Raw genomic sequence first — 14,765 nt, 5'->3', positions numbered from 1 at the left:
TCTTTTTTTTTTTTATCTTGCATTGGACATATATTCCATATATTAGAAAACTAAGACTAAAACTCATAAAAATTCAACTAAAGTATTAAAAAAAACGAATAAAAACGAACAAATCTGCCTAAAAAAAATAAAATAATTCAAGCTAATTGAATTTAAAAAAACAAAAGTCAAGACGTGTACATGAAACCAGTTTGCGGTGCAAAAAAAAAAAAAAAAGTTATAGAGGGCTTTGTACTGGACTTAACCACAGCGGGAAGGTTAAAGGTCAGGAAGTAATTACTCTGAAGCGCAGAGGGCTCTGCGCGTATGTTAACTTCGCACGATGTTCTGTGTATTGATTTTACTGAGCATTTTGCGGGAGTTGCGGGAGATTCCGTGGAAAGCGGCGGCGGCAGTTAAAAATGAGGGGCGAGAGCCATCCGTTTGCGCGTGAGACCACTCGTCCGTCACCTGACCTCCCGCCTCATCCGGCGCTCAAACAAACGCTCACATGGCCGCAGCTGCACAGAGGCGTCCAGTCAGCACGGCCAGGGGGACATGGGAGCCCGAGCCCAAAGACGGAGCTCGGACAGTGGCAGCTGGGGATCTGACAAAGCCCCATTCAGAGGGCCCGGGCCCGGGGACAATGGCTGGGCCAGGCTGAGCCCTCTCCTCCACTCTTCCACCCAAAGATTAATACTTCAGATGGGCTTCCCGGTGGCAGGCCGGGCTAAAAGGAGAGCCCTCCTGTTTGTCACCGGGCATTGTGCAAGTCGCCTGAGAACCAACTTCTTGGATGGGCTTGACAAATGAGAGCCGCCATTGACAGTGAACAGATTGGGCCCCGACACTTTTGTTTTGATTGTGGGAGCGGCTATAATCAAGTTATTTGGGCCTCGGGGAGGTTTTTGTTGGGCTCTTGACATTTAAGTCGCACCTCGGCGCGGCTCGGTGTCCGCCCGCGCTCGGGTTTCCGCTCTTGTTTGTTGTTTCCCTTCGTCGAGGTGGGGGGGCGGGGGGGGGGGGGGGGGGGGATCGGCTTATCCAGGTGCGACAGGTGTATTCTGGTCACCGTCTATAAGGGCTGCAACCGTGTAGGCGTTGTAGTACTTTGTCGTCCCCAGAGCGCCTCGCCTGAATAATGCGTCAAAGTGGCGCCTCTGTTAGGTGAGATGAGACGAGGCGCCGCCCCTCCCCCCGCCGTTTTCGACCTCACTCCGTTGACTGCGTCGCAGGTGTTTAGCCCTTAGCAAGGCGGCAGTTCAGGTTAAACTGCGGGAACGCTGCCCCGCCTTGGCGCTGGGAACCAGAGGTGGCCGCAGAGTACACAGCGCCACGCCTGTAACACCGCCTGCGCTCTGCCGCTCGGATCGCTTGATTTCACCGGCAGCCACCGCAGAACCTCGCCCACGGAATTGAGCTCTGTTCATCAGGATTTTTACACGTTTTGGCGCGGCAGTCGTCTAGAAAAATGCAATCAATAAATCATCGCTCTTGCGGGCGACTGTTTGATTCGTCAGCGAGATTGAGGGATTTTCGTCACGCCTGATTCGTTTTCACGTACAGTAGTTGAGGCCGTCTGCCATGTCTGCGCCGGTGTTATTATTACCGACCGGCCATTGTCACGATGAAGGAATGTGCCCCCGGTAAACATACATATCGACCCCCCCCCCGGCAATTGGAGGGGCTTCACTCTCTTTCTTTCAACACTCCCATCGCTTCATCCGCCGCGTCCCCCGCCCGTCACCTTCTCGTAGCACCCCAACTGGTCCCCCGCCCTGCCCAGGAGCGTGGTCCCATGGTTCCCACGTAAGAGACACGCATCCGGGGCCCGCTTCCAGGAATCTGCTTGTGCGAAGCTCCTATAGCAGCAGAAGGTGCCCTACTTTCAAACTTCATTCTTCTCCCGGGAACTGTGTTGATAAAGGGGAGACCGGTGGTGTGTGTGTGTGTGTGTGTGTGTGTGCGAAGCATCTAGGTTATATTTATGTGACCGACTGTGAATGCATGCGAGGGGAGGGCTGCGGGATTATAAAGAGGAAGTAAATGGGAAGTACACACTCGGTGACAAAACGTGAGGCATTCCTTTGCTGCCCCTCCCTGCTCCCCTCTATCCCGTTGCACTGTGGCAGGGCCCTGGGAAAATCAAACAGGTGGTTTAGGCCTGGCAGGAAAGCTGGCCGGGCCCGGGGTGGGCAGGCCTACAGCCTGCCGGGGGCTATCAAAAGCTCTTAGGCCCAGCTTTAGGCCGGCACTCTGAATGGCCCCGGGCTTCATTATCATGTGAATTCTGGGAACAGCCCTGGGCCCCCAGTAACACCAGTGAGCTGCCCATATGGCGTTCGCTTGGCAACTAGGGAGACCCGGCAACCCCCCACCCCCCCCCCCCCATCCCCACCCTCTCCCACCCTCTTTGCGGTTTTACTCCTCCATTCCAGCACTCTTGATATCAAAGGAGGACAAGGAGGCAGAAAACGGACTCGGCCCTCAGTTTGGGGGCGGGGGGGGGGCAGACCACACAGAGGACTACTGGACAGTCCTTAGGGACCCTGGGTAACACATTTAGCCTCCGGGGCACTGTGGCGAGCTTGGCTGTGGATGGATTTAACCATTCAGTCAGTATTCAAGCCATATCCCAAAGCCCTCAATTGCTTGAATAGATAAAGATGTCGACAGCCTCTTCACTTCACTGGGGAATTTCTCATCAACCACTTACCTCCCCATAGGTATTCTATTTATCGCTCAGTATATTCATATTCATGGGTTCGCGCTCAGCCATAGCAGGAACTGAGAGGGTCCTACAGGTGGCTGTGAATACGTGCTCTATTCTTGGGGATGCGGCAACTACTCCAATTTTAAAGTCTTGTTGTGGGAAAGGCGCATCGAAACTGTCACATCCTCGCTTCACTGCATCTGCTAAGCTTCTATCTATCTATCTATCTATCTATCTATCTATCTATCTATCGCGATAAAATTAATAACCGAAGTCACTCACAGGATTAATACCCTATCTACCTGTTTTAATAATTATGATGTATAAAGCATGCGTGATTTACACCTCTGCAAACTCCGCCCACAATCATAATACATCTATTTTCAAATCAATAGAGAGGATTTAAAAAAATCTACAGTCAGAATTGTTGAGACAGCTCTAATATCGGATATCATTAAGTTGTGCAAGGGTCATAGGTGGCCATGGGTGGTATCATCACATTTTTTTTTTTTTATCAGTTTATTATGAAAGAGAGAAAGCGAGAGAGAAAAAAAAACCCTTTTCCTTCTCTTGATGTTCGACCATCTGTCAGCTGCAAGGTGCAGCTCAGTAGACCTGCTAATAAAAGTCGTCAAGGACCATGCTCTGGTTTGTTGAAAATAACATTATCGGCGCACATGAAGTCACAGATTTGCGGCAAAGTAGCGACCAAAATACAGCACTGCAAAGAACTAAACAATTTTGACAAGACGCGCACGAGAGTACAAAGGTGAAAAGCGTATGATTTTGATATAAACGAGATGATACAATTCATTTTCTCTCGTGGGTTAGACTTCACGTCACATGACCGATTAAGTATTGTTAAGTATGTTTTGTACCATATGCAGATCAATTGTTCAAACTGAAGGCAGGCATAAGCCCATAAAACTTTGTCCATGAATTTTTTGGGCGGCTTATATCCGCACTTTTTTTGGGAAAAATTCTCGTCAAGCCTTCCTTTTTTCTTTAGACTTTTGTATCTTCCGGCGTAGCCTCTGTGCTTCTGTTCGTGAGCGCTAGATTGCGACATACCTTCACACCTGCTCTCCGGAGGTTGTTACTGATGGCACTAAAAGTTGCTTAGGGTTCAGGGTCTTTCTTAACAGCTCGACAGCTCTTAAAATGTTTCTCTCGGTCCGCGCGTTTAACTTCTGTTACTTAACTAGTACACCAGCGGCCTTTTCCTGATCCAGAACGTTCCAAATGCTTGTACTGGCTATTGTCCATGTTTGTGTAAAGACTCCGATTTAACTGTTTGAAGAATCACTGCAATAGGACACTCCCGGGCAACAAAGCACACTTGTCAGTCATATGTTCCAACACTTGAGCTCACAGGAAAAAATGATGTTTTTAAACAAAAGGTGCTGTCATCTGAGCTGTGTATCAGATCCAGATGTAAGTACAGTATGTGAAAAAAAGAAAATAAAAGCTGAAATGTTGAACTCCGGCCTCATGTTCACACGTACAAAAATATTTTCGGTCTACAGTGAAATCAACTGGCCTCACAGTTCCATTACTTTTGGAAGGGAAGGCAAATCAATCATCAGACCATCCATTTTACTGTGTATCTTCACAAGTGTAGCGGTAGGGGGTGAGGAGGGAGGGAGGTCGACTGTTGGGGGTCAGCCAGTGGTGGCATATTTGCACAAGCGACTCTTTTTTACTCGCATTCACACCGACAGTCAATTTAGGGTCTTCGGTGAACCTAACATGCATGTTTTTGGAACATGGGAAGAAGTAGGAGTAACCAGCCAGTAAACCCCGCACAGAAAGGCCGCCAAGTTTTGAACCCCAACCTCAAAAATGTGAGGGAGACGTGGTTACCACTAGGACATATATTTCTGTTCAATCAAATCTGGTAGAGATAGACCGATATGTATTTTTTATTTTATATTTTTCAGAGCCGATACAGATACCGATTATTAGTAGTCAAGGAGGCCCGATACCCGATATTTTGAGCCGATATTCATTTTCAGCACAAAGGAAAATATTGGCGTCAAAATAAAAAAATAGAAAAATACAACTCTTAACTTTGTTTGAATGTATTCAAGCGTATGTTTATTGAACAGATTTGCAAAATGTTGATTATTATTATACATTTTTGCCAAGATACATCTTTCTTACAAAATTCTAACAAAAAGAGCGCTCCCAGGGTCAGCATCTCTTACAAAGTGAAATGAAAACTTGAACAATATCTCCCTATATTTTTGAAAGTAAAGTAAGTTGTCCAAAGTTTCAAAATGACACAAATGTTCAAATTTCACTTATCTTTGTTTTGATTTCAAACAAAAACAAAAAGGCGCAGAATGTTGCCAGGGTCAGTACAATCTCTTATAAAGTTAACTGAAAATTGACATAAATAGTTCCTAGAAGGTAACACAGTTTTAAATGGATTTATTATCGTCCATCGGATTTTTTAAAAAGGCACCGATAATCGGCCTGGCCGACAATCGCTCTATCCCTAAAATCTGGTATATATGTATATATATTGGAGTTCAAATGAGATTTGACCTCTGTATTACATGAACTTTTTTTTTCAGTCAAAAAGACTCATTAGAGAATCGCACAGGAAAACAAAGGCAACCGAAAAAGCGCTTTGCATATACGCCGCTTCTTTCCCAAGTCCCCACGATAAGTCATGTCTGCATCCAATGCAACAGGTGTCCACGGCCCTCCTCCCCTGCAAACTTCCACGTATTGGTAGTGGCTGCCATCTGAAGTAAACAACCTCATGAGTCATTTGCTTTTCCTGGATGAGGACACTTGTACAAGGGAGATGTCACTTAACAACGGAGCAGGAATGTTGCTCCGGCTGCTGCAGTCAGCCACCTGCACTGAATTGGGGGGAGGAGGAGGAAGTGTGTGTGTGTGTGTGTGTGTGTGTGACTTCTCCCTGTTATATGTGTCACATGATCTCATACTGATGAAGAAACTTTGGATGACTCTGGCATTGTTCATTGTTAATAGGTGTGTGCGTGCGTGCGTTTGCATGTGTGTGCTCACATCTTTTTTCACTTAGTTGATCGTCTCACGTCACCGCGTGCCACCTGCGTTTCAGACGACGTTTGTTTCAGAGAAGTACGAAAACCGGAACGGACAGAGAGAGAGAGAGAGAGTGTGTGTGTAGTGAAAGAGAGAACAAAATGGAAGAGAGGTGAAGGTATATTCTGAATTTTGAGGAACTCTGCTGGTGATTCATGCTATTACACACGCAGCAATCCCCTCCCTCCGCAGCTGTACGGGTCACATGCGCAATATGATTTCACAACATCTTGCCTGTCCTTGGAAATTCCTTTTTTTCGTACGAACTCAGCCCTCCCCTCCATCCCCTCCTGTCAGTGTTACAGCCTGAAAGCGAGGCAGGTGCACGGCTTAGTCATCCATCTTTTTTTTCTTTTTTTTTTTTTTTTTTTTCCAAACTGGCTGCGCACTTCAGCGAGTCGTTACTCAGCCGGAAAGTTTTAACCAAAGAGCCTTGCCAGATTTGTGTTTATCATATGCGTTGTTATCATGCCACTCATAACTGCCTCGTTTTTATGTCAACAGTCAGCTGAGCGCCGTACCCTTCAAGGATGACACCTGACTCAGCATTATTGCTTTTACGGTCAGTCTGCTGCATTTAGTAGAACACCAAACATTGGACTGTTTGCACGATGCTTTAAAAGAGAAATTTGAAAATGTCATGCACAAATCTCGCTAGACTTCCGGTCACACAGCTGAGTTTTCTTATTCGGTTTTGTGAATGTGTGTACAGTACGGTTGTGATTACTGCCGATGGCAAAATGGAAAACGCTCAAAAAATAATTTCTCTTCCAAAAAAAAAAAAAAAAAATGAAAACAAGGAGCATGGAATTCTAAAGAATACAACCTTAAAATAGAAGTGAACCCCCAAAAATTATTAAAATGTTCTAAGCACCCTCACTAGTCTAAACATGGCATTCTGATCAACATTGTGTGCAAAATCTACCCATTTTTAGCCACCTCGGGGGGCGGCCATTTTGTCACTTTCTGTCGACTGATAATGACATCACAGTTGCTCAGGGCTGAGGTAACGACCAATCACTGTTCACCTGCTTTCTGAAGCTGACCCCTGACGTGGCTAAAAACGGGTGGATTTGACTGCTTAATTTATATGCCACCAACGCAATATTAATCAGAATGCTGTGTTTCAACTAGTGGGCCTGCTTAGAACATATTCTTGAAAAAATAGGTTTGGGTTGATTTCCCCGTTTAACAAACAAAATAAATAAATTAATTAAAAAAACAAGATTTGAAGTACCAAAACTAACACAAGGCAAAAGACTCAACTTGACCAGAACAAGGACTGAGACAGCAAACACAAACAATGAACAAGGATTGAGAGAAAGCAGGGAACTAAATACAAGCAAACTGACACCCTAACCCGAACGCTACCCACAATTTCCACCGACCATTTATTAAAAGTATTACATATCTTTTGTGTATTTTGTTCCACTCCAGCTGTTATCCAGGGGAGCATCTGTGTGTTCCCACCCAAGATTACGTGTACTTGTGTGTGAGTGTGTCGGCACAGTGATTCATCCCACAGCTGCCCCCCAACTGGCTGCAGCTCTCAAGTCGGTATGTTCAGCCTGCTCTGTTTACAACAAGCTGCTTCCACTCATGGAATACTACAAATGTTGCCAGGTTAAATCATCCAAGAAATGTGATTGTTCCAGCTTGATTGGTCTGCACTCATGTGGACATTAAACATACGCGCATGATTATGCCACGTAAGCGCAAGCAAATGTTTTGTGTGTATTATGACATAACATAGAATACGTACTGTATTAGTGACATTGTCGTGTGTTAATTGTTATGTCTTAAGAGATGGCTGACAATTTTATATATCTGCACTTTGGCTAAATTGTTGTTTTGGTTTAAATTGCTCCACACCAACGTACCATGACTTGCTGTATTTTTTCGGGGCATTAGGCACACCGTATTATTAGGCGCAATATCAGAGAATGGCTTTGTTTTCATATTTCATAAGACGCATTATATTTGTGAGGCATTGTATGTTCAAAAGATTATTGTAATCGTACCATGTGTTTATTTGGTAGATTTAGCAGTATTATGCTAAGCTCAGACCGGACGCGAAATATCAGTTAGCTAGCTTTTGTCCGCTGCGCAACTACACGAGCGGAGAAGCGGCGGGGCTCCTCCGACATTGGGGGGGGGGCGATGGGGGAGTTAGAATTTTGCTAGTCAATCTGGTGACCCGTGTTTGTCTTGTTACTTTGGCTAATGCTACATGCTACCTTGGTTGACAGTTCAGCAGCTGTAAGCAAGTCAGCGCACTCAGCGTTAGCCAACCTTTTTTCGCTTCGGTCAGATAAAAAAATAGGGTAAATATCTTCAACTGTCTCGGTGGCCGAATGATCTGCGATGATGCGGGTTCCATTTCTAATTGAATCGGACTACCTCTTTGATACAGCTATGCAGTTTGTGTCAAGAGCTGTATTCATTGTGTCATCGGCAAGCATTCCAACTTCTAATCCTCCTCTACACACTCACACACGCACACACACACACACACACACACACATCTCAACCCTCTTGGCGCCAAAAGAGGCAGCAGGAGAATCTTGAAAGAATAGAGAAAGGGCCATCGAACGGACGGCGAGCAACGAGAGAGGAGCCGAGGAACAAGCAAGGCGAGTGAGAGAATGAGAAAATGAGAGGGAGAGACAGCATGGATTCTTTTCTTTGGGGCCTTAAAGACGTGTTTCCCTCAGATGTTGGCTCTTCTTCAGATGCTAATGGTTCGCTCTTATTCCCAAGCCGGGCCTTAGCATAACAATGCAGTGGAAGTGAAAGAGCTAAACCTCTGCTTTCTTAAAGAAGCCAAAGCTGGGCTTTTCTTGTGGACTAATGCCCCCTTGGCTCTTTGTGCTCCCAGTGAAAGGCCCGCGGAACGCAAAGGCCAGGTGATCACAGAGTTTACTGAAAATGAGACTGAAACAACACAGGCCGGGGCTAAAATTGCCTCGGTGAAGTCATTAAATGTCTTGCAGAAATGCCCAAATATAGCACGCTGGCCCCGAGCCAAAGCGCTCGTTCTCAAGTGCGATGACAGAAGTTCTATTGAATATTATCAGCTTTTGCTTTCAAAGCTGCGCTGAATTATGTCTGTTGCTCGAATCCAACCCAAATGTTTTGACTGCGTGTACCGGGCTGACTCCGAGATTCGCGGGTCCCATCTGAAAAGCACTCGCAGGCCTGAAGGATTTTTGGACCAACAGCCTCGTGACCTTGACGAGGCCTCAGCAGATACGCTTCTGAGGCCCTGATAGGCTCTGATAACAAACGGGGAGCATATGCATTTAGTCTTATCATTTATCAGGCAAGAATGAGCAGAGTCAGAGGCAAAGGACATGCAGGAGGACACCAAGATACAGTACAGGTCGCACTGGCTGCACCGAGACACGATGGCTTCGTCTTATCCGTCTTTGTGTGAAGTCAACGTGGTCTTGCGTGTCATTCAGATGTCTGGATTTTGCCTTTGAAGAACTCGCTTGGGGTGAAGACGCGCAGCCGGCATAACGCTCTCTCTGCGGCTTTGGGTTGATGACATGTACATGTACATGTACATGTTGGGCCACAAAATTAGGTAGCCCATCGCTCGATTGTAATCGACAATATGAGGGGTAATAATAGGAATGAATGCTTTTTCTTTGTGATGTTGCGCTGCCGTTGTGTTTTTAATGACTCTCGGTCATTAGGAACATTGGACATGTCGTTGTACATTTCAGCACCACTGCAAACTTTAACCACATTCTGTATCCTTGGAATTACGTGGCTGGTACACTCTAAAAAGAGTTGGGGTAAAAATCACACAATTTGGGATCAGAAATGGAACGATGCATTACTTGGGTCAATTTGACCCAAAAAAATTACCAATTTTTCTTCAAAAATTCAGACAGATTTTCAGACCCTCTTTCACCCTAACGTTTAGAAATAAAATGGAAACAAATATTTTGTACAAAACAACCCAAACAATTGTACACACAAACAATGCAATTAGTAAATCGGCCCGTTTTTTACCCAAACCTTTATTATTTTGAACTGTTTTTAGTGTGTAATTTGGATTTTTACATAGTAAATGTATATGAATATTTTGGTGTAGCGATAAGCAGGACAAACAAACAAAACTATATTCAAAAAAGGATTTCTGAATGTACAGTATTTCTTAGTCATGTAGTAATCATTTTATTTTGCTTCACAACAAAAATGTAAATTGAGTAGCGTTGACTCTTTTCAAAATGCGCTTATGCAGGAGTGTACATGCACCAAGACTGAGGCCTTGTCTACACATAGCTGGGGGTTTTTAACAACCGTATTACACCCTCAGCAACTGTGATGTCATTTTCAGTCGACAGATGTGACAAAATGGCCGCCCCCGGAGCTAGCTAAAAACGGGTAGATTTTGTTACATAACTCATATTCCACAAATACAATATTAATCAGAATGCTGTGTTTCAACTAGTGGGCCTGCATAGAACATATTCTTAAAAAAAAATGTTTGGGTTGACTTCCGCTTTAAAGTCACACGTAACTAAAAATGAGGCCTCATTTGTTGTCCCTCACTGTGACAATAAGTGACTAAGAACCCCCCAATTATCAGGTTTTACTCCATTAACACCTCTGACGTTCTCCTCTTCCCTCCAAGCTCACTCCCCTCATCCCACTTTATGCAAAAGACGTCCGTCCAGGTGCAACAACTGAGGAAGTTAGCGCCTCTTCAACACAGCCACGCGTTCTATTTACATGCAAAATGACGGCTTAGGTGGTAAATATGCGAACACAGGTGTGGGCGAGCGCGTGGTTGTGTGTGACTGCAAGGGCGGGGACGGCTTGTTGTCACCGGAGCCGCTAATCTGTTTGTCCTCATGCTGTCTGTTTGCCGGCTGGCTGTCCAATCGCACTAATGTGTGAGGAGGAGCGTGTGAATGCCACATTTCATATTGCATTGAAATGGAGTCGCAGAAGAAGAATGGAAAGGAGCTCAGGTTGAGAAAAAAAAAAAAGAAAAAGAAAATGCAACCCTCCCAAAAACACAAGCCTGTGTTTACTTGTGTCGAAGTGAGCAATTTGCGCGTAGGCTGAAGGAAATGGTCGGCGGTGGCACCCAGTGTCATTTAAAGCGGAACGCCTGGCGCCACGGCATCAGGCACATCACTCGCTGATGCCAGGCGGCTTTTTCTAAATGACACACAGCTGGGCGGCACGGAGACAGATGTCACTGCTCTTATAATGTGCAAGGCCTAATCTCTCCCTCCCACCGCCGTTTTTTTTTTTTTTTTCCCCTCCCTTTTCCTTCTCTCTCACACTCTGGTGTTTAGCCCGGCCGCCTCCCTTCCTCCTCCCTCCCAGGATCCAGACTTCGTGGAGCCGATGGTGCAAAAAATAAAAAATAAAATCACTTCCTGGAGCTGGTGCTCACTTCCTTTGCTTTTTGTGGGACTTCCTGTGCTGCCTCTGTGATCAGGCTGGTTAGAGCTGACTCTCTGGGAGCAACATCCTGATGCACAGACAGCTGCACAGATAATTCTCTCGTTCTGCTTTTGTCAGGACTTTTTTTTTTTTTTTTACGTCTCTCAGCATGCCTCCAGGGACTTGATTTTCCCTCTGTACTGTATTTTCCATTTACTCTACTGTGTTGCAGGTTTCATTTGCCAAATGAGTTAGATCCTTATGGTGTTGAATTTATTCTGGGCTGACAAGAGCAAGTTCTACCACGGGCGGCCACCGAGACTTTGGCATTGCAAGAATGCGATCACATGACAAATATGTCATAAACAACTTTACAAGTGTGTTGAGTTTGCCCAAGAACAGCAAACCCTATAATTATCCCAAAGTTATAATTGCACTTTCCACGGGCATGGTTGTAAAATTTGAGCTTACTATAAGCTCAATATACGCACCCAGACAACCAGAGATGTGACTTGTTTTTATTTGTCATTTTTACTTTTATGCCTAACAAGTCTTTCCGGCTGTCATGAAATTTAATATCAGTAGGCTAAATTGCAATATTCAAAATCTCATTCTAAAAGGAAGTAGGCCTGTCAGTCATTCACAATAAAAATGACAAGGAGAAGAGTTGGCAAGCGCAATCTTGCATACCGTCGCTGCCCTGTGAAAAACACGAATGTACAATTTTGTCATTTTAAAAAATGTTCATGTTCATGGCATGTCTCTCAAAATCCATGAGCGTAAACATTTTTAAAAATGAAAAAAAAATTGACGTTTTTCACAGGACGGTGACGATTTAAATAGAACATTTACGTAGCTACTTCTGTTTCTCCTTCTACCACTTGTCCTTCTTTGTATTTCAGGCAGTGTTGGATGTCCTGTGGCCCCATGCTGCCTCTCACAGGTCAGTCTTGGTACTACGCCATACATCTGGTTTGGGGGAAGAGACTCACGACTGTCGGTAGATATCGCGTGTATGGTGTGTTGTGTTGGTTATCTTTAGTACAGTAGTAGCACACACGTGCCATTTTTTGGTCGTCAAGTGTGAGATCGATGTTAAAAATCGATATGTGTGCATCCAACTTCATTCGCGTTGTGTACTAACAGCACCCAGCCATCAAGACTCATAAAATCCAGGTTATAAGAGACCTCAGAATGGCCATTCGACTAATTAATCGAGGTTATTTGAGAACCGACCAGCTGTAACGGGCGCAAAGTGAAGCATTTTGTTTTCACATTGTGAGTTGTCACACAAACATAAAAAGAACACTTGTAATGGCAAAAGGTAAAAGCAATAAACACACTCTTACCCAACTGTGACAACAAATCATCGATCTTCTGTGTATTTTCTTCTTCTCCTCTTTCTTTTTAAAATAAGCGAGAGGAAAGGTCAATGATGAAGCAAATCGTTTGAGGCACGTTGAACTGAGTTCATTTTGAGCCGATGCTTCAGGGTAATGTCATGGTTACGGTTTACTCGTAGCTTTTGTTTGACATGAGAGGCTTATCGTTCCCCAAATTGTTTTTTTCAATTGTAGGACCTCAGTGAGAAGATCTGAAACGTCCATCCTGTGTTTAGTCAGAAATCTTTCCTCAATGTCCCCGGTGGCATTAATAGTTAAAAAAAAAAAAAAAATGCATCCGTCGATTAATTTTGCACGCTTGCCGTGTTGACTCCGATGATGTTTCAGAGGCCCTTGCGCACTCGGGTCATCTTCATATTCATACGGCAGTTATAATATATTCAAGATGGTTACGATGTAAACACGGCCCCAGAAGAATCTCAGCAAACACGGACTTCCCGCAAGGCGGAGGCCTCGGAGGATGAGCAAACAGAAGCAGGGAGTTCTGGTGAAAAAGCAGCATGAGGAGTGAGCGTGTAGGAGGTGCAGCAAAGAGACTGTTTGACCGGAGACGCCTCTCTGTCTGAGCTCTCACATTTTCCCATCCCGCCATGCATCACCTATCATGCATGAATGTTATTTTAGTTTAGAATAGAACAATTACACTTGCTGACACATATGTTCACCTTATGTCACTCCCTCACCGTATGTTCTTCTCGGGCCACCGGTGACAGTGAGGAGCAGGACTGGCCTAGGGCTAGAAGCTCACATCCCTGGTGCACAGGCCAACGTCGCCTATAGCGAGGCTACAGGCCCGTGCCAGTGAATAAGCCGCCTTGGCATCCCCCTGGGGTCAAACGGTGTGCGTCTCCTTTGAACTGGACAACTGGTAGTGAGCACATGCTCCTTGATGCCATTCATTGCCATTGACGTATTTATTTGTCTTTTCACAGTCCAGACATTCAATCCCAGGAAGGTATTTATATTTTTTGTCTATTTTTTTTTTTTTAAACATTAGGGTGAAAGAGGGTCTGAAAATGTCTGACAGTGAATGAGTTAGATAGGAAATCAACCCAAACCTATTTTTTCCCAAGAATATGTTCCCAGCAGGCCCACTAGTTCAAACACGGCATTCTGATGAATATTGCATTGTTAAGCAGCAAAATTCACCCCTTTTTAGCCATCTCAGGGGGCGGCCATTTTGTCATTTCTGCCAACTGAAAATGACATCACAACTGGTCAGGGCTCAGGTAACGACCAATCACGGCTCAGCTTCAGAAAACTGGTCAGCGGCAGTTGTGATGTCATTTTCAGTCGACAGAAGTGACAAAATGGCCGCCCCCGGAGATGGATAAAAACACGTGGATGAACTCTTATTGCACAAACGTAATATTTATCAGAATGCCTTGTTTGCTCGCATAGAACATATTCTTGAAAAAATATATGTTTGGTTTGACCTCCTCCCTAAGGACAGATGATGCGCCCTTTCACCAACTTGCAAATGCAGCAAACAAGCACGTTTGGTGTGTTGGTCATCTGTTTGCGTGGTGGATTTTTAGAATGGCCTTGATAAATAGTTGCGTTGGATAGCTGGCGTTGTTTCACCTGAACACTCGTTGTCAGGTCAACGGAGGTTGTGGATTGCCCGCATCTGAACGATTCCACACAGGAAACAAATAGCTATATGATAACAATCAAGTCAAGAGTCCCTAAAAGTAACAACTCTGGTTGGCTGCTTCACTTTCCTAACTTTGAAAAATAACAGCTCTGCTGATAGCATCAGTGCAACTCGCAATCCATCATAATTAAGGCTGCGTCGAATTTGGCAAGGCAGGGACGAGCCCCGTTCGGATTCCTCAGCTGTATCGCGCACGGGGCATGGCCCGCATGGTTCAGCGTGGATGATTGCTGAGTGACAGGCGGACATGGCAGCCAGCGTTTCCACACGTCCTCCCCTTCCTGAGATGCAGCTTGGCTCAGCTGTGCGGCCCTAAGGAGCCCCCGCATGGCAGCGGGCTAAGTACACACACAGGAAGAGGCGACATCTGAAATAGCAAATACGCTAACACTTTGTTTGTTGTCTCTGAAAACTGGTGAAAGTTTTGCGCGCTCGCGTCGCATCCAAAGATCATTTTATGCATTGACGGGGGAGTCCATTTGAGAATGTTTCACTTTCAGAAGTCGCGAAGGAACACTTG

At 45.1% G+C, this 14,765-nt stretch overlaps 1 long non-coding RNA gene across 2 annotated transcripts; it reads left to right on the top strand.

Moving 5' to 3' along the window:
* Positions 1-5,937: 5,937 nt before the first annotated feature.
* On the top strand, positions 5,938-12,114 carry LOC147142578 (uncharacterized). 2 transcript variants are annotated; one of them, XR_015088248.1, is made up of 4 exons: positions 5,938-6,094; positions 6,282-6,335; positions 7,211-7,330; positions 12,088-12,114. It is a non-coding gene; the product is annotated as an uncharacterized LOC147142578 (long non-coding RNA). The 2 variants fall into 2 exon arrangements; XR_015088247.1 differs by lacking the exon at positions 12,088-12,114 and having other exon boundaries at positions 7,211-7,624.
* Positions 12,115-14,765: the final 2,651 nt, after the last annotated feature.

The sequence above is a fragment of the Filicampus tigris genome, chromosome 9 (assembly GCF_054856515.1).
Source record: "Filicampus tigris isolate MCC_2025a chromosome 9, RoL_Ftig_1.0, whole genome shotgun sequence".
Taxonomy (NCBI): domain Eukaryota; kingdom Metazoa; phylum Chordata; class Actinopteri; order Syngnathiformes; family Syngnathidae; genus Filicampus; species Filicampus tigris.
Note: the sequence above shows the minus strand (reverse complement) of the source record. Positions and strands in the feature narration are given on the sequence as shown.